Here is a 26,583-nt window from a genome sequence, read left to right as displayed (position 1 = left end):
TAGCACGTGTTTTTTGCTTTTTTATTTCTATTTATAAATTCGACGTAAGTTCCTATGATCAACAGTATTATTTGTGTTTCTTTTTATTTTGTAACCAAAAAAATGAAGGATTGCATAAGGACAGTAAGCCTATTAGATAAGGAAAGTAGTGATAAGGAAACATATCTGTGTGTAAAATGTACCAAAGAAGAGCAATGATATTTACTCTATATATGCGGGATCAAAGCTATTTTTAACCGACTTCGAAAAAGGAGGAGGTTACTCCATTCGGTCAGTATATTTTTCTTTTTTTTTTTTTTTTTCTATATATGTTCGCCGATTACTCCGAACTGGCTGGACCGATCGGAATGAAACCTTTTGCATATGGTAGGAGCTAACTTCCCATTGGTACCTTTATAAAAAATTTTTTAATTTTTTAATTGCAAAGTGTTGTTATTGCAAAAAAACCGGCAACTTTTGAAATAAACTTTTCCCGATTTTGGTGCGCGTTTAATATCTTATCACGTACATGATTCTGAACAATTTTGTTCATATACAAAGTTCGCGGAAAGCTTTTGTTTTCGAGATATTAGCGAAAAATTGTTATTAACTTTTGAAATCAAATTCGAACGATTTTAATGTCCTTCGAATATGTTGTTAGGGGCGTGGTTCTGGACAACTTTTTCCTCTTGCATAATTGACGGAAAGCTTTTGTTTTAGAGATATTAGCGAAAAACTATTGTTATAAATATTAGTGGAACGCCCCGTGCTACGCACGGGAAAGACAAGACAGGGCAATTACAATGCTCTGTACCAAAACACTAAACTAAGCTTTACCGCTCTGACACGCGACTTATACAGCAAGATGAGTTCACGTTGACGTTGGTGTATTATTGCCATTGCTTGGTACAGTCTCCGTATCGTTCTAAAAATGCATCAATTTGATTTGTTAGAAAATTTGTTGCGCAGGATCTGCTATTATTTTACGGATACTTTGACACTTGCACAGTCCTAAACCGTCAGAGATACACATGCGCAATAAATTTTTGCAAAGAAAGTTAACAAAGAACAAATGGATGAAGAACCCTTAATCATGATGTAATGAGTTTGTACTTTGTACTACGCCTCCGAAAAAGTTGAAATGTATTTAATATACTACCTAACGAGTAAATAGGTTCCATTCATATCTGTTACGTAATTGTATGATTGAATGAAATAGAAATTACTTCATTAGGAAATAGAAATTATTTTATACTTTTTAGTGCATTTCGAAGTCGGTGTACTTTTTTTATGAAAATTATTTTATTATATTTCCAGAGAGAATAATTTAGGATAGGTTAGGTATGTTGACTGATTTTGAGATAACGAACTTCGGCGTGGAGGGATATTTTTTGATATTGTTTTACTTAAGAAAGGTATATTTCAGAGTTAGTAGGTTAGGGTATAAGGATTTATATTGGGTGAGGGGTATACTTTTGTTTAAATGTACAACGGGACTAAGCTATGTAGGATATTTAGTAAATAAGAACAGGCGTTGGACGTGTGCAGCGTCCGGAGATGGATGTGTGAGAGTGAGGAAGGAGGGGAGGTATGGGTGTTGCGATGGAGAGGATATACATGGGAAGTATGAGAGAGTGTTTAGTAAAGAGGCGGTGGAAAAGGGCCCCTCTTAAGCGGAAAAATACTCTGAGAGGGGAATGAAGTGCGGAGTGTGGAACGCGAGGAGTGTAAGGAATAAAAGAGAGGAGATAAGGAGAGTGGGGGAGTCTTTCGATGTGTTGGCAATCACGGAAACGTGGTTGAGAGTGGAGGATGTTTTTCAAATTCCGGGTTGGCATATTATTAGAAAAGATGGTAATGATGATGGAAGGCATATGCGTTATGTTTAAAGAGAATGTGAAGGTGCGTGGATCGGGTATATTCTTGAGAGATGAGTCGAAGATGGAAAGTATATGGGTGGAAATCGAGACGGATGGTGGGAAGATTGAAATCATGGTGGTTTACAGAAGGCCGGGGAGAACAATCTCCAAAAGGGATTGGAGACTGCTGTTGAGGAACGCTGGGAGAGGGGAGAGAAGAATTTTTGTAGGGGATTTCAATGCAAAGAGTAGGTTATGGAATTGTGAAAATGAGGATCAGGGGGGTGAGCTGTTAGGGGAGGTTTTAGAAGAGGAGGACATGGTGGTGGTTAACCACAGTACGTTATCGAGAATAGGAAGGCCTGACCAGGTGGCATCGAATATAGATTTGGTGATCGCACCATCGGAAATGGGGTTGGAGATGAGGGCTAGGGAAATGGGGGAGACCTTGGGGTCAGATCATCAGATTATTGAGGTCGTATGGAAGGAGGAACTGAATATGATTGGAGAAAGAAGAGGATACAGAAAGTACAAGATGGAGAAAATAGATAAGGGAGAGCTTCTGAAGTGGTTTATTAGAAGTGTGAGGGAAGTAATGGAAATAGTAGAAGGGGAACAGAATGTGGATAGGAAAAATGAAGGGATAGTAGAGCTACTGGGAAGAGGAATTGAAGCAAGCTATAAGGAGGAATACAGAAGAGGCAACCGCACTAGAGGGGGAAGAGAGGGCAGATCAGGGAAAAGTAGACGGACGGGGAGGAGAGTTAGAAAACAGCCATGATGGGATGAGGAATATGAGAGGTTGAAGGAGGAGAGGAAGAAGGCAACATTGTTAATGGGTAAAAGACCACCGGAGGAGAGCTGGAATAGGCTCAAGCAGGCTAAGTTAAATATGGAATGAGCCATAAAGAAAAAGAAAAAAGAAGCGTGGGAGGACTTTGTTAAAAGTATTAAATACAAGAGTAACACAGGGGAAATGTGGAGGAAGGTGAGAAGCTTGGCGAGGGGAATAGGAGCTGAGGAATAGAAAACTCTAGGAAGGTGGGAAATTCAGAAGCTGGAGGAGGAAGAGGTAAGAAAATTGTTGGCGGAAGAGTACGGTTGTAGGTTGGAGAAAGGGGCAGTGGATAAGGAGGATGAAGGTCATGCGGCCGGAGAAGATGTCCTGAGAAACGCAGAGGAGGATCAGGCATGGAAATGGTTGAACAGGGACCTTGAAATGGAGGAGCTGGAGTGGGCCCTGGCAGGAACCAAGAAAAAATCGGCACCAGGAGAGGACGGTTAGAAAGAGGTTATTTTGAAATTATATAATGAAGTTTGGAGGAAAGGAAGAATCCCGGCAAGATAGAGGAAGGCTGTTGTGAAATTCATACCAAAGCCTCAGAAGAAGGCACTCAGACAAATATCGCTGATGAATTGTATGGGCAAGTTGATGGAAAAGATAGTTAATGAAAGGTTGAGGATTTGGGCGGAAGAAGCAGGGAAGATGGACCCCAATCAATCGTGTTTTCGGAAAGGAAGCGGGACAATTAATAACATCAATATCTTGGTTAATTCGGTTAAAGAGAGCTGGGGGAAAGGCGAGTCGGTGATGGCGGCTTTTGTGGATGTAAAATCGGCATATGACAACGTTGTTCATGGAAAACTGATAGAGATGTTGGAGGGAATGAACTGCCTGGGAAGGATCAAGTCATATCTGAAGGCATGGTTGGAAAAAAGAAAGATTGAGATCGCTGACTTGGGAGGTATAAGCACACAGATGAAATTGCTAAAAGGTTTGCCCCAAGGAAATATAAGGGAAGACAATATTTTTCGGCGAGGTGGAACAACGTAGGAAATAAGTTCCCTTGGTTTAGATTTTTGGGAGAGTTGGAGAGAAGTACAATATGTGCACTTAATAGAATAAGGGCACACCATTATAATATGAACTGGTCATTGTTTAGAAAGTTTATGACAAATGATCCGTACTGCGAGATTTGCGATAGAATTGAGGATATTAATCATGTACTGTGGATGTGTGAGAAGTATGGAAGAGAGAGGGAAGGTTTTATGAGAAGGATGAGGGTGTGCAAGCTGAGCGAGGAGAATGATTTTTATACAAGCGAGGAGATGGGTGGAGCGAAACCTCTGAAACCGCGAAACCGCTTTTTAAAAAAATGCGGGATAAAAGTATAAGATTTAATATGAGTTCCAATATAGACGTATACAAGACTGATGCTGCTAACAATAGATGGCGTTACTACTATGTTAGGGTGTGTGAATGTGGTGTGAGAGCGCTGCACATAGCCAGTGATGTAATGTAAGATTGATGTATGGGCAAATTGTGTCTCAGTTGAGACCAAAAGCCCTCTTCTGTTGAAGAAAATAAACTACTACTACTACTACTTGTCATCAATATAACTTATATTATTAACCTTATTATGGTGCTGTTATCGATAGCACTACAATTAATATTTCTATTACTCTTATTATTCTCAAAATAACTTACATTATTACCCATATTATGTTGCTGTTATCGGCAGAACTATAATTACTATGCCTATTACTCTTGTTATTCTCAACATAATTTATATTATTACCCATATCAGGTTGCTGTTATCGATAGCACTATAACTACTATCCCCATTACTCTTGTTATTCTTAATATAACTTATATTATTAGCCATATTATGTCGCCATTATCGATAGACCTATAATTACTATTCCTATTACTCTCATTGTCACTAATATAACTTTATATTATTACGCATATTATTACGCATACTAGGGTGTTGTTATCGTGAGCACTATAATTAATATTTCTATTACTCTTTATATTCTCTATATAACTTATGTTATTAGATATATTAACACTAAACCTACCGGCACACAACGTACACATACTTTGAAATTAAAAATGAAGTTAAAGAATAAATATACAAATGACGAAACATAAATTAGTACACACATTTATTCTTTATTTTGATGAAAATCAATACTGATTTCATGAAACGTACTTTATCAAAATGTGTACCTTTTAATAAGATACTTGTGAAGCGGCCACTTGACCGGTTTGGTAGTTTTAGTGTTAAGTTGACACCGAATGGCGCTTTAGAAATTGGGCGCAAGTCGGATCCTCCACCTCTTCGTGGTGGTTGTTGGGGAGAGGGATCTCTTTCCAATGAGATCTCTCTTCCGAACGGAGGAACGGCGAACCCCCAAGAGCTGTCATGTTGCCTAAAAACACATGCAACATGGGATGTAGCGACCCCAGGGGATCTGAGCTCCTTGCAAATCGTAAACCTGTGGTCATGTTTCGCAGGAACGGGAGTCTTACCTTAGTCGATTGGACTGCGAGGATGACAACCTCTCCAAAAAAATCCCTAACCCCAAGTTTTGGCTGCGACGAAGAGGGTGCGTACTTTCTGTAGTACTGGATATGAAAGGCTACACGCGGGTACGTGGCTGGTGGGTGCATCAGTCGCTAGCATGCCAGCCTCGGGGTACCTGCCGCCCCCGGTTGTATTGAGGCCTCCTTGAGCATGGCGGCTCTACTCGAATAGTAACTTGACCGACCAGCTCGTAGAAACTACTATGAGTAATAAAAAATCAAACTTAAACTTAAATATAAATACAACTAAACAACAGCCTAAAACAATTAGGCAGGAGATTATTAAACAGGATGACTGCGAGCATATTTCTAAAGTTTTAGGACGTACAATAACAACGATGTCATCAGAGGAAGCTGTGCGAACAGGTAAAGGTATTCATTTTCCCCTACGGGCTGTGGGTTGCCTGAAAACAACCACAGTTTGGGACTTAGCGATCCCAGGGTACCCGAGCTCCTTGTATACTGTAAACCTGTGGTCATGTTTTGCAGGAACGGGGGCCTTACCTTAGCTGGTTGGGCCACGAGGATGACACTCTCCATAAAAAATCCTTAGCCCCAAACTCTGACTGTGGTTATGAGGGCGCGCACAATCCATGGAGTACCGCTTCGGCGGTCCCGTGCGCGGGTGCGTGGCTGGTGAGTGCACCAGTCGTTAGCATGCCAACCTCCGGGGACTGGCCGCCCCCCGGTTGTATTAGGCTTACCCGGGTAAGGCGGCAATGCCCGGGTGGACCTTTTGACCGACCAATTTCGTGGGATGCAAATGGATTCTAAACTTAAATCTTTCTTTTATAAATCAAAAACAAATATGACGGATAAAGACGTAGGAAATGAGGGTACAAATAAGGTACAACACGAGGATTTGATTGTAAATATGGATAATACAGGTAAGGATAAATCAAAGAAGATGGATGATATTAGACCTTCTTTAAGGAAAGAAATGACATATCAGGACATGGTTGTTCATGGGACGGAGGGATTAGTGGAAGAGGAAACTGGCTCACAAGGAGGGTAACAGACTGGGGGGAAAGATTTAGAGGAGGCTCACGGTGGAAATGATGATGTAGCGATTGCGACAGACTTGGTTAAATTTAGTGAAGATATTGCGGTGATTTATAACGGAAGTGGCAATTTGAAAAAGGAGATTAGATTGGAGGCGAATGAAAGACTGAAGGAGATTATTTGGGATATTTCTAATGCTATTACTACTGGTGACAAGAGGGCGATTGCAGAGGTAATATTGAGCTGGCCAGAGAAAATGGAAGGTATAATCGAAGTATTGAAGACCAATAAACGATTCAGCAATGCCTCTTTGGAGATGATTTCGGGAATTATTGGTATGGCGAGGAATCAGATAGCTTCTCGGGATATCGGGAGTGAATTTGGGAATAAGAGCAGGAGGGGGGCACAGGGGGATGCGGAACTGGAGGATCCGGGTAGGGTGGGAAACGGGAGTGAGGAGGACGCACATTTCACTCCTGTCAGGTCTAAAAGGAAGAAACCAGGGAGAGGTTTACGAATAACTTCAGATAATGATACCTCGAGTGTGACGACACCGGGCCCAAGTAAGAAGCGTGTGAACTGGTCAGTAGCTCCCTGTCCAAGCAAGCGGGGTAGCTCCACCTATCCGTATTGAACCTGAAACAAATAATGCAGTGTCAGAAAATGTAACGTCCCTAAGGTACTAGACTCAGGTATTTTACAGCACTTATGAAGCAAAGAGCGGCTTTTGCTTATTAAGCGACTCGTTTTTAATATAACTAATTCTAAAAGAATGTGGGATCGTGGTGGCGTGTGGTTAAAGAGTGAAACCTACAGGTTAATACCTTTCATTAATTAGGTTTATTCAAATAATGATCAGAAAGAGAGTTATAATTAACAATTTCTTTAGCGAATATATAAATGTATTAATGACTGAATTCTAAAAGCAAATTGAAGTATAATAGACTTGTTGTTGTCGCAAATCGTAGAACGGTAGCTAACTACTAGGTTTTTATAATGATATACGCAACGCAAGAAAATAACGCAATTTAATAATGGATCTAAATCCTAACAAAACTGACAGAACAATATTTGGTTAATTACAAAACTCTAAAATTTATATTAGACGTGGAACAGTTACTCCTTGTTTGACTCTAAACTAATTAGTTCATGGCCCTTTTTGTCAGAGCACAAATCGACACCCAAAACCTGATCGCTTAATTGGGGAGCCTGCGTTAGCTGGCTACTAGAACTACCCAACGATGCAAGAATCGAGTGACCGACGTGTGATCAACAGGGTTGCAAATAAAAATGACTCGACTTTAATTATTTATTGAAGTTAGCGAAACGCCACCCAAAAGACACGAGCTTCAGAGATCAAGCCGCTCAATAATGGGGAGCCTGCGTTAGCTGGCTACTAAACTACCCAGAGCGAACTCCGAGAATCCGACGGCGAGTTAATAACGTAGAAAAATAAGAAATATATATATGAATGACTGGAGAGCTCTCGTTTGATGTCTTAGTTCCTTCTGGGGCTGAGCATAGCACTCTCCTTATGGAGTTTCAGAGACAAGATCGTTTGAACGGGGAGTCTGCGTTAGCTAGCTGCTAGAATTACCCAACGATCGAGTATCCAAATGGCTGATACCCGCTGTCCAGTCAAAACTAAGAATCTTGAAGGCTCTTACCAGTTAAAACTGCTCCAGTTCGTCGCTTCCTAAAAGGTTCGGCACGTAGTACTTCAAAGATTGTTCTGCGCTCGCAGCTGCTGCTGCACGCCCTTTTATACCCAGAGAATCATGGGTTTTTCCCGCTCAAAAAGTAGTTGTTATTTTATTACGCTTTATTTAGTAGCAAAAAAAATGTGGGTGTCCCACTTGGACGCCGACCGATTGGACGCGTGCCGATTGGACGGTCCCGTTTCGACGCGTTCCAATTCGAAGCGGTGCCGATTGGACGCGTCCCAATTCGAAGCTGTTAAATTTGGTTAGGTGATGTTCTATAAGCTCTGCTTAGAATTGGAACGCGTCCAACCGGCACCGCTTCGAATTGGGACGCGTCGAATCGGGACCGTCCAATCGGGACGCGTCCAATCGGTCGGCGTCGAAGTGGGCATCACTCATATATATTAGTTTGATTAATAAAAATACGCTTTGATTTATTATTAATTAGTTTTTCACAAGTTTTCCCGTTAAATCGTATTTTTAATAATTTTTAGATACGCAAATTATAAGTGTTTTAATAGAAGAAATAATTAATTGCAAGCAATACATAAAATAATAGCTAGAAATATAACGCAATTTATAACGAGTGAATAATTAATAATATATATAATATAAACATTTAAATAATAATTTATAATTACTTTGTTTCGAAGTATATCTCCTGTCTCTTTCTAACTAACGCGCGCGCCATCGATCGGTGATCTACTCTAAACAATGTTGCACGCGTGAGCTACCCAATCCCATTACCACGCGAATTTTTATGGTGCAGTCGGTAATTTGCGATCGGTAATAGAATAGAAAAAGATATACGCAATAGCATGTTTCTTTATTTATCGACTGGATTTAATGTGATGTTCCCGGTGACGTTACACCTTCCCCCTTGGATGAGTCTCTTGTCCTCAAGAGACACTAGTTGCAACGTTTGATTGTACATCTGAAGCAGCTGCAATTGCCTGGGTCGTTCCGCGGGGATGTTGCACCTTCTCCGAATGGCCAGAGACAGTACTAGGACAGCCTGTTTGGATGTTAAAAAAGAGATTGCTAGGAGTATGATAGAGAAGGGTAGGATTAAAATAGGATGATCGATGTGTAGGATACGGGGAATATGTAGATGATAGGAGATTCTTCAGGTGCGGGGCTAGGAATCACCTTGCCTGAGCCTGTAAATCAAAAGAAAAAATCTGTTTTCGATGTAAGGCTGAAGGACATCTAGAGAGGGACTGTGTGTGTGCAGACCTTAGAGAACAGGATGGGGTGAGGATACAGGATAGAAATAGGGAGAGAATTGGGGATGGAATGAGTGTGGTGAATTATGGAAATAGCAATAGGAATATGGGAGGTAGATATTTGAATAAAGAAAGAGAAGTTTTGGGTAGGAATAGGTATGAAGTTCTGGATGGGGATGGTAGTTTTGAGACAAGGATGGAAGGTAATTTAATGGGGAGATTAACGACGAATCACAGTTGTGTGGAAATAAACCAGGTGGAGGGGAATGATAGAAGGGGGATGTTTAGGACAATAGGTACACAGACCGAGGATGTGGTTATAATATCACAGTCCACACCTAAATGGAATGAGATTGTTGGAAGGAAAAGGGGTGTAGGGATAACAAATAGCAAGGACGTTGGCCCAGATAGGGGGCTGAAACAGAATGAAGATAGAAATAGAGATAATGGAAGACCGAAAGACAGGAAGAAAGAAATTAGGAAGCATAATAGCAAAGCTATTTTCATTAAATATAATTCAGGAAATTTTAGAGAAAATCTCGAGGACCTGAAGAAAAGGGTTGATTCCTCTAAGGATATTCAGATCAAAGAAATCAGAGAAGCAAGAGCAGGGGGAATTGTCATAGAGCTTATGCGGGGACAGGATGGTGATGAGTTGGTTAACCAAATAGAAGACAAAATTAAGGAGGTAGGCAAGGTGAGACGTCTCGAACCGAGGGTGGGGTTACGTATCAGGGGAATCGAATCTTTACTTACTTAGTAAAGAGGCGGTCATTCAATTTATTGTACAGGAGGCTAAAGATATAGGCTTACAAGAGGAGTCTTTGGAGTTGTTAAGATTGTGCAAAGAACAAAGTGGGCACCAAACAGCTATTATTAAGTTACCGGTTAATGCAGCCGATTTCTTGGTACAAAAGAGGACAATTAAGACGGGGTGGACCAGGGCGAGAGTAGCGAGATACTCGCGTATCCTATTAAGGTGCTGGAAGTGTGGGAGAATGGGACATTCTACACAGGAATGTAGGGATCAAGGGAAGAGGGGAAAGGATGGGAAGGAAAATAGAGAGTGGGATAAAAGAGGGGATAAAGAGGGGGATAAGAGCAGAAACAGAGACTGTTCGGAGTCTTTGAATAGGTTAAGTGTGACTCAGGCCATGAACCAAGTCAAGGCCTCGCTGGCCAGAATAACGAGCTTTCAGTGGGGAGAGGATTTAGAAGGAGAGGAAATATAAGAATTATAATAAGAAATTAAAATGGCTAACCAACATATGTTCAGAGGTTTACGGAATACGACAGGAAGTCTTAAATGTATTCAGGTAAATCTGAATAATTCCAGAGGTGCGTTAGACCTTTTAGGTCAAAAAATGTTCCGGGAAAATATAGAAATTGCTCTGATTTCAGAGCCTCCTAGGAAAATAGACAATGTTATATGTGTGTGGTCGTTGAGTCGGAAGGCTGCTATTGTTATTAAAACTATTCAATTTGGTTTTACGGTATTAACTAGGGATAGAGATTTTGTGTTCATTGAGGTGCGGGGTTTTGTGTTGGTGTCGGTATATGTGTCGCCTAACGTAGATTTACAGTACTTTTGTGAAACTTGGGATAGATTAACGTCATTTATTACGGTACTTTTTGGTAAGGATAAGACTAATTTTATTATTACTGGGGATTTTAATGCCCACGCCCGCATGTGGCGTGGGAACATCTGGGATAGAAGAGGTGAGATCATAGAGGAATGGATACTTAGGGAGAACTTTACTTGCCTAAACGAACCGGGAGTTTCCACATATGTCAGTGCCTTAGGAGAATCGGTAATGGACATCACCCTGGGTTCTGCGGGGATGATTGAGAGGGTACGTAATTGGGCCGTTCTGGAAGAAGAATCCTTAAGTCATCATAAGTACATAAGTTTTGAAATTTTATTTACCTGCCCGCGTAGTCATCCTACTAATGGGAGCTCTCGTGGGACCCTGAAAAAATTAAAAAAGAACATATTACTTATCTTAGATAGCTTTAAAACCCCGGAAAGATGGGGAGCACATGGCAACCCTGAAGAAAGCATCTGCAACGTACTATGTAAAATAGCAGATAAATACTTATCTTGTAAGAGTAGGCCAAAGGCGAAAAGCAATGTGTACTGGTGGGATTCCGAAGTGGAGACACTATGGAAGACCTGCAATAAAAAAGGGAGATTAGCGAAGAAATATAAGAAGAAATTTGGAATTAATTCGGATACCTACCTGGTGGTTAAGAATGAACATCGTGACCTTAAAAGGAACCTAAAAAAATTAATCAAAGTTAAAAAATGTAAATGTTGGGACGCCTTAATTAGAGATTTAGACCGAGACGTGTGGGGAAAGGCTTTTCAAATTGCGATGAAGAAGCTTAGGAGTAGGGAACCTCCCCCTACCGCGGATGAGGCGCGTAGGGTGGTGGGTGGCCTATTCCCGAAGGGTCCGGGTTTAAGAGGAAGAAAGAGAAAGGCCTTTCTCCTAGAGAATATCAGGAGAGAGTGGGGGGGTCCCTGCAGGTATTAAAAGAGGAAGTAACTTCTGCGGCCAAAAGAATAAAAAAAGATAGAACCCCTGGCCCGGACCGCATCCCAGGGGCCCTTGTGGCTCTTTTCGCGAAGGCCAACCCTGATTTCCTAGCTTTGCAGTTCTCGAAACTTTTAGAGGTGTGCGAATTCCCTTCCCGATGGAAGACCGCAAGAGTGGTATTGATACCAAAAAAGCAGGATTTAGACGGTAATAAAAATTATAGGCCTATTTGCCTTATCAGCGAAGTCGGGAAAATTTTCGAGCCTATTCTCTGTAACAGGATGGAGAACTGGATGGAACTACACGCACCGTTACATCATGGGCAATATGGTTTCCGCAAAGGTTTTTCTACGATGGACGCCATTGATAGAGTGATTAAAAAAATACGTAAAGGTACCAGACGGAAAGGAGGGGTTCTGGCGGTGTCCATTGACATTAGGAACGCTTTCAACTCTATATTATGGAGTTCTATTATTGAGGCGCTTGACGATTTTGGATTTCCATCTTATCTCATTGCGATGATTAAAAGTTACTTGAAAGACCGGAAGGGAAGTATAGACACACAGGAAGGTTCCATAACCTTTAATATCACTAGAGGGGTTCCACAAGGTTCTATACTTGGACCCCTCTTGTGGAATATCGCTTACCATAGTATCCTTACATTAATTGAAGAACTGGGTGCGACACCTGTGTGCTATGCGGATGATACTCTAATCATCGTGAGAGGGAGTAATCCCAAGAGCTTGATACGGAAAATGAATAAAATCCTCCGGGTGGTGATAAGTGAGTTGGAGAGTAAAGGGCTGTATATAGCACCGGAAAAAACGGAGGCAATTATTTTTGGGAAAAGATGGAATAATAGTAGCCAATGCAAGCTGGTGATTAAAAACACAGAGGTCAAGATAAGCAATAGTATTTTATACCTAGGAGTTGTACTGGATTCTCGTTTAACCTTTCATGCGCATTTGCGCAGAGTTGAGATGAAGATTTCTAGCACTCTTCAGTCCCTTGCCCGAATACTTCCTAGAGTAACTGGCCCTAAACATAAAAAGAGGAAGCTTTTAATATCAATTGTTGCCTCGATAGTCTTATATGCAGCCTCAGTCTGGGTAGGAGCCTTAGAGCAATACAAAAGAAACCAAAGGATTGTGCAAGCAATCTATAGAAGATGTGCTCAACTAGCCTGTGGGGCATATAGGACCTCTTCTGGTTTGGGTGCTGGGTTTTTTTCGGGTGTACCTCCCCTTGAGTTAGTAGCTAGGATGAGAGCTAACTGCTATAATGAAATGGTACAGATAAGGAAGCGCGAGGGCCTAGTCCTGAAAAAAGAAAAAAACATTATTAAAAAAGAGCAACATTTGGTTCTCTTAGAAGAGTGGCAAAGAAAGTGGCAAGAATACGCAGGATCCAAGTGGACGAAATTCCTTATTCCGGAGATATCCGAGTGGAACCAAAGAAAATTTGGAGATTTGGACTATTGTCTAGTCCAATTCTTCACGGGCCATGGAACGTTTAATGGTTTCCTATACAAAATTGGCAGAAGAAATTCACCGGATTGCTGCTATTGTCGAGAAGAAGAAGATTCGCCGGCACATACCGTGGTCTCTTGTCCGTTTTGGGCGGGGACTAGATCCCAGCACAGTATTAACCTCACTCCAGGACCTGAAAAAGAAAAATGTTTAGAATTACTGAAGATTATGTTTAGGAACAAAGAGGATTGGAATGCGGTACAGGGGTTGATCTCGAATATCATAAAGAAAAAAGGAGATGATGATAGGAAAGCTGGTTATTAGTAGATTTACGGCATACTCGATACCTGGAAAAGAATTAGTTTATCAGTTAATAATAGACGTTTCTCTATTCTTTTTATTTATATATATATACTTACGTACTTTTTGTCCTTGTAGTGTATTGGAGAGCTGAGGTTGGGGTCCGTCCTCCCGCCATTTAGTCCTGGATGTGCCAGTTCCAGATTTATCTGTGCCAGTTCCGGTCCCTAAAAAGAAAAATAGATTTTATAATAACTATTTGTTTGTTAGACGGGTGGGCGGGACTTGCTTCATTGCTTTCCATAACACAATATTGTGGTTTAGTTTTATCTAGGGTAAGGGCCTCCTCTGTAGGTATATTGGTTATCTACTTTTATCGGTGTGATATCTGTCTATTTTGTTTTTAACCGACTTCGAAAAAGGAGGAGGTTACTCAATTCGATCAGTATATACATGAGGTGAAGGGTGAATGAATCGTAGTCCGTTTAACAATAACGAGAACTTTATTGATCGAAATGCACGTGGTGTTCGATGATCGAAAAGTGACCGTTCGAGTCGAAGTCGGTAATTCGAATGACCTTTTTCGTTGCCTCTTGAGCTGCTAAGCACCGCAAGCACGGGGAAAAACTCAAGAGGAGAAATCCCGTAAACACACGACAACGGAACATCATCTGGTCGGCGAAAGTTTTATTGTCTCCGGTACCTGGACATTTCCCAGGCCCCGAAACATCGACTTTGTAGCGGCGAAAAAATCAACGCTGCACGCTACATATATATATATATATATTTTCTACGTATGTTCGCCGATTACGCCTAGCTGGATGGACCGATCGGAATGAAACCTTTTGCATCTGGTAGGTTCTGACTCCCCATTGGTACGATTATCAAAAAATTTTTCAGTTTTTAATTGCAAAGTGTTGTTATTGCCAAAAACCGGCAACTTTTGAAATAAACTTTTCTCGATTTTAGTGCGCTTTTAATATCTTATCACAGACATAATTCTAAACAATTTTGTTCATATACAAATTTCGCGGAAAGCTTTTGTTTTCGAGATATTAGCGAAAATTGTTGTTAACTTTTGAAACCAACTTCGAACGATTTTAATGTCCTTCGAATATGTTGTTAGGGGCGTGGTTCTGGACAACTTTTTCCTCTTGCATAATTGACGGAAAGCTTTTGTTTTAGAGATATTAGCGAAAAACTATTGTTATAAATATTAGTGGAACGCCCCGTGCTACGCACGGGAAAGACAAGAAAGGGCAATTACAATGCACTGTACCAAAACACTAGCTAAGCTTTACCGCTCTGACACGCGACTTATACAGCAAGATGAGTTCACGTTGACCCTGGTGTATTATTCCCATTGCTTGGTACAGTCTCCGTATCGTTCTAAAAATGCATCAATTTGATATGTTAGAAAACTTGTTGTGCAGGATCTGCCATTATTTTACGGATACTTTGACCCTTGCGCAGTTCTAAACCGTAAGAGATACACATTAGCAGTAAATTTTTGCAAAGAATATTAACAATGACCGAATGGATGAAGTACCCTCAATCATGATGTAATTAGTTTGTACTTGTCCCTGAAAGAGTGTCCCTTATTTTTTTTTCTATGCATGTTCGTCGGTTTTTTCCTAGGTGGGTCCGATCGCAACAAAGTCTTTCGCATGTTGTCGAGTCTGACTCCCCATTGGTACGATTACCAAAAATTTTTTCATTTTTTAGTTGCAAAGGATTATTGTTGCAAAAAAATTGAAAAACGAATTATCCATGTTGTCTTTTACTTAATTATGCTCATGGCATTTACGCAGACAAAAGAAAGCCCGGAAGAACTGTCTCACAGTATCCTATACAATTCTTCCCATTTCACTAAAAAGCGTGAAATAAAATAATTTTCAGAAAAGAAATACACCGACTTCGAAATGCACTAAAAAGTACAAAATAATTTCTATTTCATTCAATCATACAATTACGTAACACATATGAATGATACCTATTTACTCGATAGGTAGTATATTAAATACATTTCAACCTTTTCGGAGGCGGCGCAAAATTAAAAGATTTTCTTGAACATGTCAACCTTTGGACAGCCGAACATAGGCAAAGCTTGTATAGCTATTTTTTTTTCTATACATATAACTCGACAGCACGCCGCGAAGTAGGTGTTAGTGCGTGTAGAATATAACTATGGTCTATCTAGAGTCATAGAATATGCGACGGAAAGACACGATCGTCGCATATTCTATAAAGATAGAGCCTATCTGCCGCAAATTTGGTAATTCCCGCGTTGTGGGCTCCGTTTATAGGTTCTTAGATCCATGGGTTCCACATGCGAACGAAGTCGATTCAATTTCATTTATATCAGAAACGTTGCGAAATGAAGATGTAGTCGTTACATTTACGTATATTACCAGATATATCTATAATGGTTCGTATTATGTAAACTTCTACGTTGCTTCTACGAATTTTGTCGTTATATTTTCTGTGAATTCTGTCTGGTTTAAAGCCCAGCTCGGGCTTCTCAGTAAGAATAAAAGTACTTTAATCTATGAATGATTTAAATGGAGGGTTCGGGCCTCCAGGTACTGGATAGCGGAGTGATCTGACTGGTCGCTAAAGAAAGTGAGAAACCTCTTTCGTTTATAATTAACATAAGACAATTGCTACGCGGTATTTCGCGGCTAGCTCGATGGTGGCCCGCGACCCCGCCCCGCCCGCGAATTCTCGAAACGGCCCTTTCGACCTGATCCGCGACTACGACCGTCGCGGCGCCTCCGCGGATTCACGGACGAGTAGCACTTCGGCGTCCGATTCGAATCTGTTCAATACCGCTTTGATTTATTAATTAATTGGGCGCCAGACGCGTTTCCGCGTCGCGATAAGGAACTTTAACGCGAAAGACTCGAACCGGCGGCGGAACGGCCCGGCAGCTCAGTATCCGTACGCGATGGTAGAGTGGCGTGATTCTTACAGGGTAAGGAGGCTAAACGCGGAGGCGGATTTGATAGAATATTCCGGGATAATTCGTAAGAGACCTCGACTCAGCAGTATTTAGTAAAAGCAGCGCTGTTTATTGTAAATATAATTAATCTAGGCGATGAACAGTATAATCCCGTACCGACAACCAGTTCGCTCGTTACTGCTTAGCGACTGACCGATGCCCGAAAGCTACGTGATTCTAATCCCGTAAACGGGAACTAATGCCAATTCCTAAGCGCGATACAGTCGTCGATTTCCGGAATGATACGCGACGCAATTATTTATACGCAACTCTATTAACTAACGAAACGCGACGCAATTATCCTAACGCGATATAACGCGACGAAACGCAAATATTCTAAACGCAATATAACGCAACGAAACGCAATTATCTTAAACGCACGAAATCTAACGCAATGAACTAAACGCGACGCGATTTATCCTTACGCGCGAATTGATTCTGTATCGACGACCGTCTAGAGAGAGAAGGCGAGAACTAGCACGACAAACTACGAAATGTCCGATACGACAAAACATGCACTTTCCGATCTGCTCCCGCGTAAATGAGAAGTCGAAATCGAGACGTGGGTGGGCCCAAAATTTGCAACGCTTTCGCGAGACTAAGAAACTAAATCGTGGCTAACGCGGTACCAATCCCCCGGTCCGTTTCAGTGACCTGCCGAGCGTGGCTTATAGGAAGATCGCTTCTCGATCTTCCTATCTCACGATACTTCCGGAACTTCCCAAATTACTTAATCTAATTACTAACTAACGCTCAATGCCGACACTCCGGGCACATTTTGCAGAAACGGCCGGTGATTGGCACGCCCGGTGTTCGACAACCCACGGTACATTGTTCCCGATTTCGAATTTTTTACAACGATAGAAGGTGAGGGGCTTACTGAGATGTCCGAGATTGGGCAGTTTCCGGAAGACGGCAGCGATGGATACCGCAGAAAAACGTTATACTTTGAAAATGACTTGGAACGGGGCAAATGCCGAATACAGAATGCTAAACCGCGTGCCCTTATGCCGGTACTCGGACACCTCGTGATCACCCATACCCCAGGCCGAAGTTTCCGTCTTCTCGCGAAGGCATCTTCGGCAGGACCTCCTCTTGCTCCGCGACCTCTCTTCCTCTATCGCAGGTCCTTAGCGGGGAAGCGGCAAGGTAGCGGAACCTTCCTTAGGCGTACGTCGTTCTCTCGCAGACCTTCCTCCCCTTACTCCGCTGCCTCTCTTGGTCTATTGCTGGATCCGAGCGGGGTAGCGGCAGGGTAGCGGTGCGTTCCCTCGACGTACGGTGTTCCTTCGCTGGTGATGACGTCGTTATCCGATTGTAGATACAAAATAAAGCGGCGACAGATTCCGGTCGTACGATATTATATGCGCTTCGTTCTCTCTCTAGACGGTTTCTGCTCCTAATGCAATGACTGTCCGGTCTCCCGAGGAAGTTCCTTGTGACGGGTATAAAATACCGCGTCACACAATATATATTCTGCAAATCCAACACATATATACATGTATATCCAACAATAAGAGATTCGTTCATTTATCGCGATATTAAATCGCACGCATAAAAAAAATATTTACGAATTTTGTAATACAATTTTGTTTCGTTCAATCTGATGACTTTCAATGAGTCGGCGCTCGAAGACGCGAAAGGAAAGTAAATGCTTTACGTGAAATCTCGATTGGTTATTTACATATAAATATATAAATTGGTGGTTGGAGTCGATGCCTCGGTAAATAGCACGATTGAGGGTTGTCGCAGCACCTCTTACACTCGGCCGATAAATCGGAGGAGATGTTCCGGTGGAGACTCGCACGAAGTCGAGATCAGGTTGAGACACCTAGGAGTTCGTCCAGAGGAGTTTGTTGGGGCTCAAGCCTTGCTCTGATGCCGGACGCCTGATTCCAACAGTACTGATCCGATCGTGTAATTCGCGACGCGAATAGTACAGTAACACACAAATTGACCTTGTCGAGCAACTCGGGAAAAGCCAAAAGGTGCCTGTACTATGAGATTCATGCACTAATTGAGAACAACCAGAAGATGCCGGCAGGCACAATATGTGGGCTGGACGACACTTCGGTTACCCAAACTGAAGATGCATCCGATTTGAACAAATTAAACTCCAAACAGCGTGAAAGCTGTGCCACACGGTCGTGTCCACCTCTTCACAAAGGTATTTGAGAACAACTAAGGAGTAGCGGCAGGGCACTTTCATGAGCTGGGCGATACTCTGATTACTCAAACGAGTCTTGAGCTGTGCCCCGATCAAACATGGCAGAAATCATACAATTCTACACCAGCGAGACTACCTCTCGCAAGGGCACACAGGTACAATTAGAAGATACGGCGGGACATTTTATGTGGGCCGAGCGACACTTCAATTGCCTGCATGAGCCTGAGAGCTGTACCACGCCAAAATGTACAATTTAAATGATCTCAGTCGCTATTCACAACTGTGGGAATATCGTCGAAAGTTATTGAAGAGAATTGACTACCAATCAACCGTTACTTACCACCTCTTTACCCAATGAATTTAGAAATTATCGATTCGGTTATTCGCTTTAATACGAATTAATATTTAGGTTTTACTACTACGCTGTTTACGATCGAATAATTGTTCCGAAATTTTACTCTGACTGTGCCACCGTTCGGCTTGAACGATCGACTCCTCGGTTTCAGGCATTTACGCGTCGCGGATAAATTGTCGGCTTGACAAATCTATCAGGTCGGTTTGACCTCGCAATCGCGTACCGTGTTTCGCAGAATAGATATTTCTTAAACCGTCTCGATTCGCTTCCAGACGTAGAGTGACGAATTTGATCCTCGCATCGACCTCCTTCGATCGCTATCGAGTGGGGATCGATGCGCACGCATAATTAGTGAAAGTGGGGTAAATATTCTACCGGTAACCCCATGAAATAATGATCACGACGTGTGCTCGGAGTAGGGATACCACATACCGCGACAATACATGAACTGATATATAAGGTGTTCCTATATTATGTAACCAGCACGGTTACAATCCTTTCTCAGGATTTATTAATTTCCAATACTCCATACCACAATCAACTGGATATTGGCAGCAACGTTTACTGAGGTATTTTTAATTTTGCGCCACCTCCGAAAAGGTTGAAATGTATTTAATATACTACGTAACGAGTAAATAGGTTTCATTCATATCTGTGACGTAATTGTATGATTGAATGAAATAGAAATTATTTTATACTTTTTAGTGCATTTCGAAGTCGGTGTATTTTTTTTTCTTAAAATTATTTTATTTCACGCTTTTTAGTGGAATGGGGAGAATTGTATAGGATACCGTGAGACAGTTCTTCCGGGCTTTTTTTTTGTCTGCGTAAATGTCATTAGCATAATTAAGTAAAAGACAACATGGATATTCGTTTTTCAATTTTTTTTGCAACAATAAACCTTTGCAACTAAAAAATGAAAAAATTTTTGGTAATCGTACCAATGGGGAGTCAGACTCTACAACATGCGAAAGACTTTGTTGCGATCGGACCCACCTAGGAAAAAACCGGCGAACATGCATAGAAAAAAAAATAAGGGACACTCTTTCAGGGACAAGTACAAACTAATTACATCATGATTGAGGGTACTTCATCCATTTGTCCTTTGTTAACTTTCTTTGCAAAAATTTGTTGCACATGTGTATCTCTTACGCAAGAGTCAAATTATCCGTAAAATAATAGCAGATTCTGCGCAACAAATTTTCTAACAAATCAAATTGATGCATTTTTAGAACGATACAGAGACTGTACCAAGCAATGGGAATAATACACCAACGTCAACGTGAAATCATCTTGCTGTATAAGTCGCGTGTCAGAGCGGTAAAGCTTAGTTAGTGTTTTGGTACAGTGCATTGTAATTGCCCTTCCTTGTCTTTCCCGTGCGTAGCACGGGGCGTTCCACTACTATTAATAACAATAGTTTTTCGCTAATATCTCTAAAACAAAAGCTTTCCGTCAATTATGCAAGAGGAAAAAGTTGTCCAGAACCACGCTCCTAACAACATATTCGAAGGACATTAAAATCGTTCGCAGTTGATTTCAAAAGTTAATAACAATTTTTAGCTAATATCTCGAAAACAAAAGCTTTTCGCTAAATTTGTATATGGACAAAATTGTTCAGAATCATGGCCGTGATAAGATATTAAAAGCGCACTAAAATCGAGAAAAGTTTATTTCAAAAGTTGCCGGTTTTTTTGCAATAACAATACTTTGCAATTAAAAAATGCAAAATTTTTTGATAATGGTACCAATGGGAAGTTAGAACCTACCAGATGCAATAGGTTTTGTTCCGATCGGTGCATCCAGCTAGGCGTAATCAGCGGGCACACATAGAAAAAGAAAATATATACTGATCGAATTGAGTAACCTTCTTGTTAGGAATCGCTATTATCGACCACATAGCACCGATCGGCCGTCGTGGCGCTACGTAGATCGCGGAACCCCCTCTCCTTATAGGTTCAAGCTATAAAGCGAGTCGCGAGAACAGAATTGTACCATCTTTTGAAGCAGAGCGAAATATAAGCAAAAATATTAAAGAGAGCGAGTCTTTATTTCAATAAAATCATTCTGGTGCGTGAAGTTCAAATTCCTTTATTCACGGGAGAAGAACAAGAAATATTTCTGGCTTAAGATATAAACGGTTCGCCTACGACCATCACCGGCGTCAATTAAATCATCTCTTTTTCACCAACAAAAAAACATTGGTCCTTCGAGCCGGATATTCGGAGTAATTACGGTGAGCTAATCCCTAAAATAGTAATTACTAATCGGCTTAAATTCTAACGGGATTAACGGTTGTCCTTGACCGTCAGCGCTCAAAAACAAACACTGCAAGTCGCTAACGGTCTTACTGTCTATTTTCCTTTTTTCTGGAGTCTCTGAAACAATGGACAAATTCGTTACGAAACAGCTCGATTTATTCAAACGAATAAAATCTACAGTTGAAAATATGAAAAAGATGGGAGCGGTAAAAATCACAAAGGGGGTGGTCAGTGCTCGACTGGAGCTTCTGGAGAAAAACTGGACAGCTTTTTCCGAAACTCACAACGAGCTTTTAGATGTCTTCTCCAAGGAATCGGAGCATTTCTACTTCCAGGAAGACTATATCAGCATCGGGGAAGAAGCATACCTGGCTCAAAAGGCATTTTTACTGGATCTTCAGGAGGAACTTTCTACCGGTAAGAGCACTCCATCACAAAATCCTTCGTCGCTGCGAGCCTTACCAAAAATAGTGCTCCCTGTTTTTTCGGGAGAACACAACAATTGGTCGAATTTCCGTGATCTTTTCCAATCGCTCATCATCGATAATGACTCGCTCTCGCTTGTCGAAAAACTCCATTATCTAAAAACAAGTTTATCTGGTGAACCCGCTCTGTTATTACAAAACATTTCGGTTACCGGTGATAATTTTGAACGCGCCTGGCGGTGTATTACCGAAAGGTATCAATATCTACGAGTGCTGATTCACGCCCAGCTTACTTCTTTAACATCTCACCCTACGATGAAGAAGGAGTCCGCACAAGAGTTGAAGGGATTGGTTGACGGCATTACCGATTCGGTTCAAGCCCTCGAAGCTTTGAAGCGGCCAGTCAAGCATTGGGACGATTATCTGGTTTTCGTCATCGCCGGAAAATTGGACCCCAAAACCAGGATGGCTTGGGAATCACACGTCGGAGCGTCAACCGAACCTTCTACATTTGAGGAGCTCAGAACCTTCCTCATCACAAGAGTAAGAGCACTGGAGGCTGTGGAAGGTTCGGCCATTTCATCGGCGGCGTCCAGCGGATGATCAGGAGCACCAAAGCTGGAAAAAGGAGCGTCATTTAATTCCTATGCGCGCGTAAGGTCGCACGCCACGTCTACGTCCAGTCGCAGCACTCAACGATGCGCCATTTGCAAGAAGGAGCATCCATTACTCTTTTGTTCAATATTTAAGGGCATGAATCCTCGAGAGAGGAAGCAGCTGGTCACAGAAAAGCACCTATGTTACAATTGTCTGGGTCCTCACTCTTCTACCGCGTGTAAGTCCACTAAGCGTTGCCAAGTATGCGTGGGTAAGCATCACACCTCTCTTCATTCGAACATTGAGCAATTTTCTGCCGCTGGTTCTTCTTCTTTAGTCCAGGTACCCAGGGCAAGTCCTGAGGTGGAGAACGGTCCTAATTCAGAGCGAGCTGACACTTCCAGCAAGGTTATTCACTGCGCAACGACTTCCTGTTCCGTGTCTGAATCGATTTCGGTCATACTAGCCACTGCGGAGCTCGTGCTGGAGTCAGACCAGGGAAATTGGATGCTCGTCAGAGCTCTTATAGATCCCAGTTCGGAGGTTTCACTGGTAGAAGAAAGCGTTGCTCAAATCTTGAGACTTTCCAAAATTCCAGATAAAATCCCGATAATTGGTGTTAGAAAGACACAGACCTTCACTAAAGGTAGGGTTTTTCTACGTTTATATTCTCGTTATGACGAATCCACTTCATATAATTTGACCGCTTACATGCTTCCTCGATCATCAGCGTATGAGAACAGAACTTCATCAAGTCCAGTCGCGCTTTCGCATCTTCAAGGGTTAAAACTGGCGGATCCGAATTTTCAATCATTCCGACGTGTAAGCGTTATACTGGGAGCGGGAATATACGCTCAGATCATTCGGTCCGGTTTAATACAAGGTCCCCCAAATACTCCAATAGCTCAGGCTACTTCACTTGGGTGGATTAACGGGACCCTTACTCTCCCCCCAAAACAATAAAGCCGAATCTCATCAGGCAATATCTTTACAGTGTTCATTAATGGATCCGGACTTAACAGAAACACTCACCAAGTTCTGGAAGCTCGAGGAAGTCCCTTCCAACTCAAAACAGCTCACTAGCGAGGAGCAGGCGTGCGAGGATCACTTCCGAAAAACAGATTCTCGGGATGCTTCGGGGAGATACACCGTGTCTCTTCCATTCAAATCTTCACCTTCTCTTCTGGGTGAGAGCAAACGAGCCGCTATCCCTTTCTTCGCGAAGTTAGAAACGCGCTTCAATTCAAATCCATCACTACAAAAAGAATATTGCGATTTTATTAAAGAGTATGAGTCGCTAGGACACATGGAGCGCGTGCCGGAACAAGAAATTTTCAGTTCAAACTATTATTTGCCTCATCACGGTGTGTGGCGTCAAGCTAGCGCGACTACTAAACTTAGAGTCGTGTTTAACGCCTCACACAAAAGCACTTCAGGTCTGTCTTTAAACGACCTGGTACATACTGGTCCAAATCTATTACCGGAAGTTGTTTCTATTCTATTACGCTGGCGCAGACATGCTGTAGCTTTCGCGGCGGACATTGAGAAAATGTATCGTCAAATTCGAGTATCTCAAGCAGATTGTGAGTTTCAAAAAATCGTTTGGCGAAATTCTCCTAACTCTCAACTCTCTACTTACAAACTTTTAACAGTTACTTACGGCATGGCATGCGCTCCATTTCTGACCATTCGTACTCTACATCAGTTAAGTACAGATGAAAAGGAGGCTTATCCGCTGGCAGCTCTCTGTCTTTTGCACGACACCTACGTCGATGACGTAGTATCTGGATCTAACACTCTGGAAGAAGCCACTCTCCTTAGTCAACAATTAATCGAGTTGTTAAGGGCGGGCGGCTTTAAACTTAGAAAATGGATATCTAATAATCCCGATCTTTTAAAAAACTTACCAGCGGATTACCTTGGTTCTTCTTCTAATCCTGCGTGCAACTTTGACGCAGTTTCGAGTGTCCTAGGTTTGAGTTGGAACACTTCCTCGGATTGCTTTATCTTCAACCCTCAACCTCGGAATCGTACTGGACTCATAACTAAAACAACAGTTTTTAGTGAGATCTCAGGATTGTTCGACCCACTGGGCCTTCTGGCTCCTGTAGTATTTCTCGCAAAAATCTTTATGCAGTCGCTTTGGCTGTTGAGTTTAAATTGGGATGATCCCCTTCCCAACCCTCAAAGGAATTTCTGGTTAACTTACTTGTCGGAGTTGAGCGCTCTTTTCTCGCTTCGGATACCTCGCTGGCTTTCTACTTCATCTAACAATAATATTCTTCAATTGCACGGATTTGCTGACGCGCCCGAAAGGGCCTATGCTGCAGTCATTTATATACGGGTCTTGTCCCAGCATCCCGAAGCTACACCCACGATGACACTCGTGGCAGCTAAAACGCGAGTAACTCCTTTGAAACAAATATCGCTGTCTAGACTCGAACTATGTGCAGCTACCCTACTGGTTAGGCTTATAAAAAGTGTTAGAGATACTCTTTCTCCGCATGCCTGTGAACTTCATCTCTGGTCTGACTCCACCATAGTTCTTAGTTGGCTTCAGCAACACCCTTCTAAATGGAAGACGTTCGTCGCCAATCGGATGTCAGAGATTCAGACATCGATGCCTCATGCAGTCTGGCGTCATATTCCGTCGGCAGAAAACCCGGCCGACTTAGCTTCTCGTGGTCTTTCAGGAAAAAGGTTGGGGTCAAGTAGTATTTGGTGGAAGGGACCTACATTTTTGTCCCAACATAATCCTAATCTGAATAATTACCTTCTCTCGAACTTAGTCACGGATAAGGAAGCTCGGAACTCAAAGTTAGTTTGCTCCACGGTCACTAGCTCCTCCTTCTTAGAGGAGTTCATATCTCGATATTCATCTGTGGATAAATTGTGTAGAATCACTTGCTGGTGTCTTCGCTTCGGGAATACAAACATACAGAATTGTTTACCTCAGCTTACTACGGATATTGGTGTTGATGAATTACTGAATGCGCGACTTACCTTAATTCGATGTATACAAAACATAGAGTTTTCAGAAGAAAGGACTTTACTTGACCAGTCTGCTTCTATCTCTCGTGGACCATTGAGCAGACTGAACCCCTTTTTGGACGAAAAGGGAATTCTTCGCGTCGGAGGAAGATTAAAACACTCACTACAGGACTTTAATGAAAAACATCCCATTATTCTTCCAAAAAGGGGACGCTTCACTACACTGATCATTCGCGAAGCTCACTTGAGAACCTTGCACGGCGGAGTACAACTTACTTTGGGGTTTCTTCGTCAACGATACTGGATCCTCTGTGGACGTCGTGCTGTTCGGACCTACGTATTTTCGTGCGTTACTTGTTGGCGATGGCGCGCGAAAACTGCCGAACAGCAAATGGGTAATCTCCCTCTCGATCGCGTGCGACCGTCTAGACCATTCATTAATACTGGCATTGACTACGCCGGGCCGTTCGTTATAAAAATTAGTCCAGGTCGGTGTTTACGTTCTCGGAAAGCCTATGTAACGGTCTTTGTCTGCTTAACTTCTCGCGCGGTTGATCTCGAGCTAGTATCCGATTACACAACAGACGCTTTCCTCGCCGCGTACCGGCGCTTTGTATCTCGACGGGGAATATGTTCCCTTATTCGCAGCGATCAAGGAACAACCTTTATCGGCGCCCAACGCGCCCAGCTTCATCGTCTCTTTCAAACCGCGCAAATCGAATGGTCGAAAGTAGCGAATATCTTAGCTAAAGAAGGAACTGTGTGGCAATTCAATCCCCCATCTGCTCCCCACTTCGGGGGCATTTGGGAAGCGGCCGTCAAATCGCTAAAATTCCATCTTAGACGGGTAGTGGGAGATACTCTTCTGACTTTTGAGGAATTTACCACTGTTTTAGCGCAGAACGAAGCTTGCCTCAATTCGCGTCCCTTAGCGCCTCTTGGGGATAGCGCAGATTCTTTCGATTTTCTCACACCAGGTCACTTTTTAATAGGAGGTCCTCTCGTTGCCGTACCGAAACCCACTCTAATCGACGAAAAAACTTCGCGACTTTCTCGTTGGCAGCTCGTGCAGCAGATGCGGGATCATTTCTGGCGGCGCTGGGCGACAGAATACCTTCACTCCCTTCAAACTCGAAGCAAATGGTCTCAGCCTCAACCAAACGTGATGCCTGGAGATCTCTGCCTAATCACGTCGGAAATCACTCCTCCAACCAAATGGCCGATTGGAAGAATTACCGAGGTCTACCTGGCTCCGATGGCAAGGTTCGCGTCGTCCTCGTACGAACCCCGCAAACAACTTTAAAACGGCCCGTAGCGAAACTATGTCTGTTCCCCGAA

General features: G+C 42.3%; 3 long non-coding RNA genes across 4 annotated transcripts; all 3 read right to left on the bottom strand.

Moving 5' to 3' along the window:
• Nucleotides 1-10,900: 10,900 nt before the first annotated feature.
• Nucleotides 10,901-12,719, bottom strand: LOC143266166 (uncharacterized). Of its 2 annotated transcripts, XR_013041245.1 has the most exons (4): nt 12,603-12,719; nt 11,380-11,418; nt 11,067-11,312; nt 10,901-11,010 (listed from the first exon to the last, which is right to left on the bottom strand). It is a non-coding gene; the product is annotated as an uncharacterized LOC143266166 (long non-coding RNA). The 2 variants fall into 2 exon arrangements; XR_013041244.1 differs by having other exon boundaries at nt 10,907-11,312.
• Nucleotides 12,720-12,866: 147 nt separating this feature from the next.
• Nucleotides 12,867-17,902, bottom strand: LOC143266167 (uncharacterized). Its single transcript, XR_013041246.1, has 4 exons — nt 17,330-17,902; nt 13,572-13,675; nt 13,231-13,341; nt 12,867-12,998 (listed from the first exon to the last, which is right to left on the bottom strand). It is a non-coding gene; the product is annotated as an uncharacterized LOC143266167 (long non-coding RNA).
• A 4,017-nt stretch (nt 17,903-21,919) lies between these two features.
• LOC143266168 (uncharacterized) lies at nt 21,920-25,158 on the bottom strand. The gene is made up of 6 exons (XR_013041247.1): nt 25,028-25,158; nt 24,464-24,940; nt 24,162-24,299; nt 23,915-24,052; nt 23,287-23,509; nt 21,920-22,275 (listed from the first exon to the last, which is right to left on the bottom strand). It is a non-coding gene; the product is annotated as an uncharacterized LOC143266168 (long non-coding RNA).
• Nucleotides 25,159-26,583: the final 1,425 nt, after the last annotated feature.

This window comes from Megachile rotundata, unplaced genomic scaffold (assembly GCF_050947335.1).
Source record: "Megachile rotundata isolate GNS110a unplaced genomic scaffold, iyMegRotu1 scaffold0057, whole genome shotgun sequence".
In the NCBI taxonomy this organism is placed as follows: Eukaryota; Metazoa; Arthropoda; class Insecta; order Hymenoptera; family Megachilidae; genus Megachile; species Megachile rotundata.
This window is presented reverse-complemented; position numbering and strand designations above follow the sequence as displayed.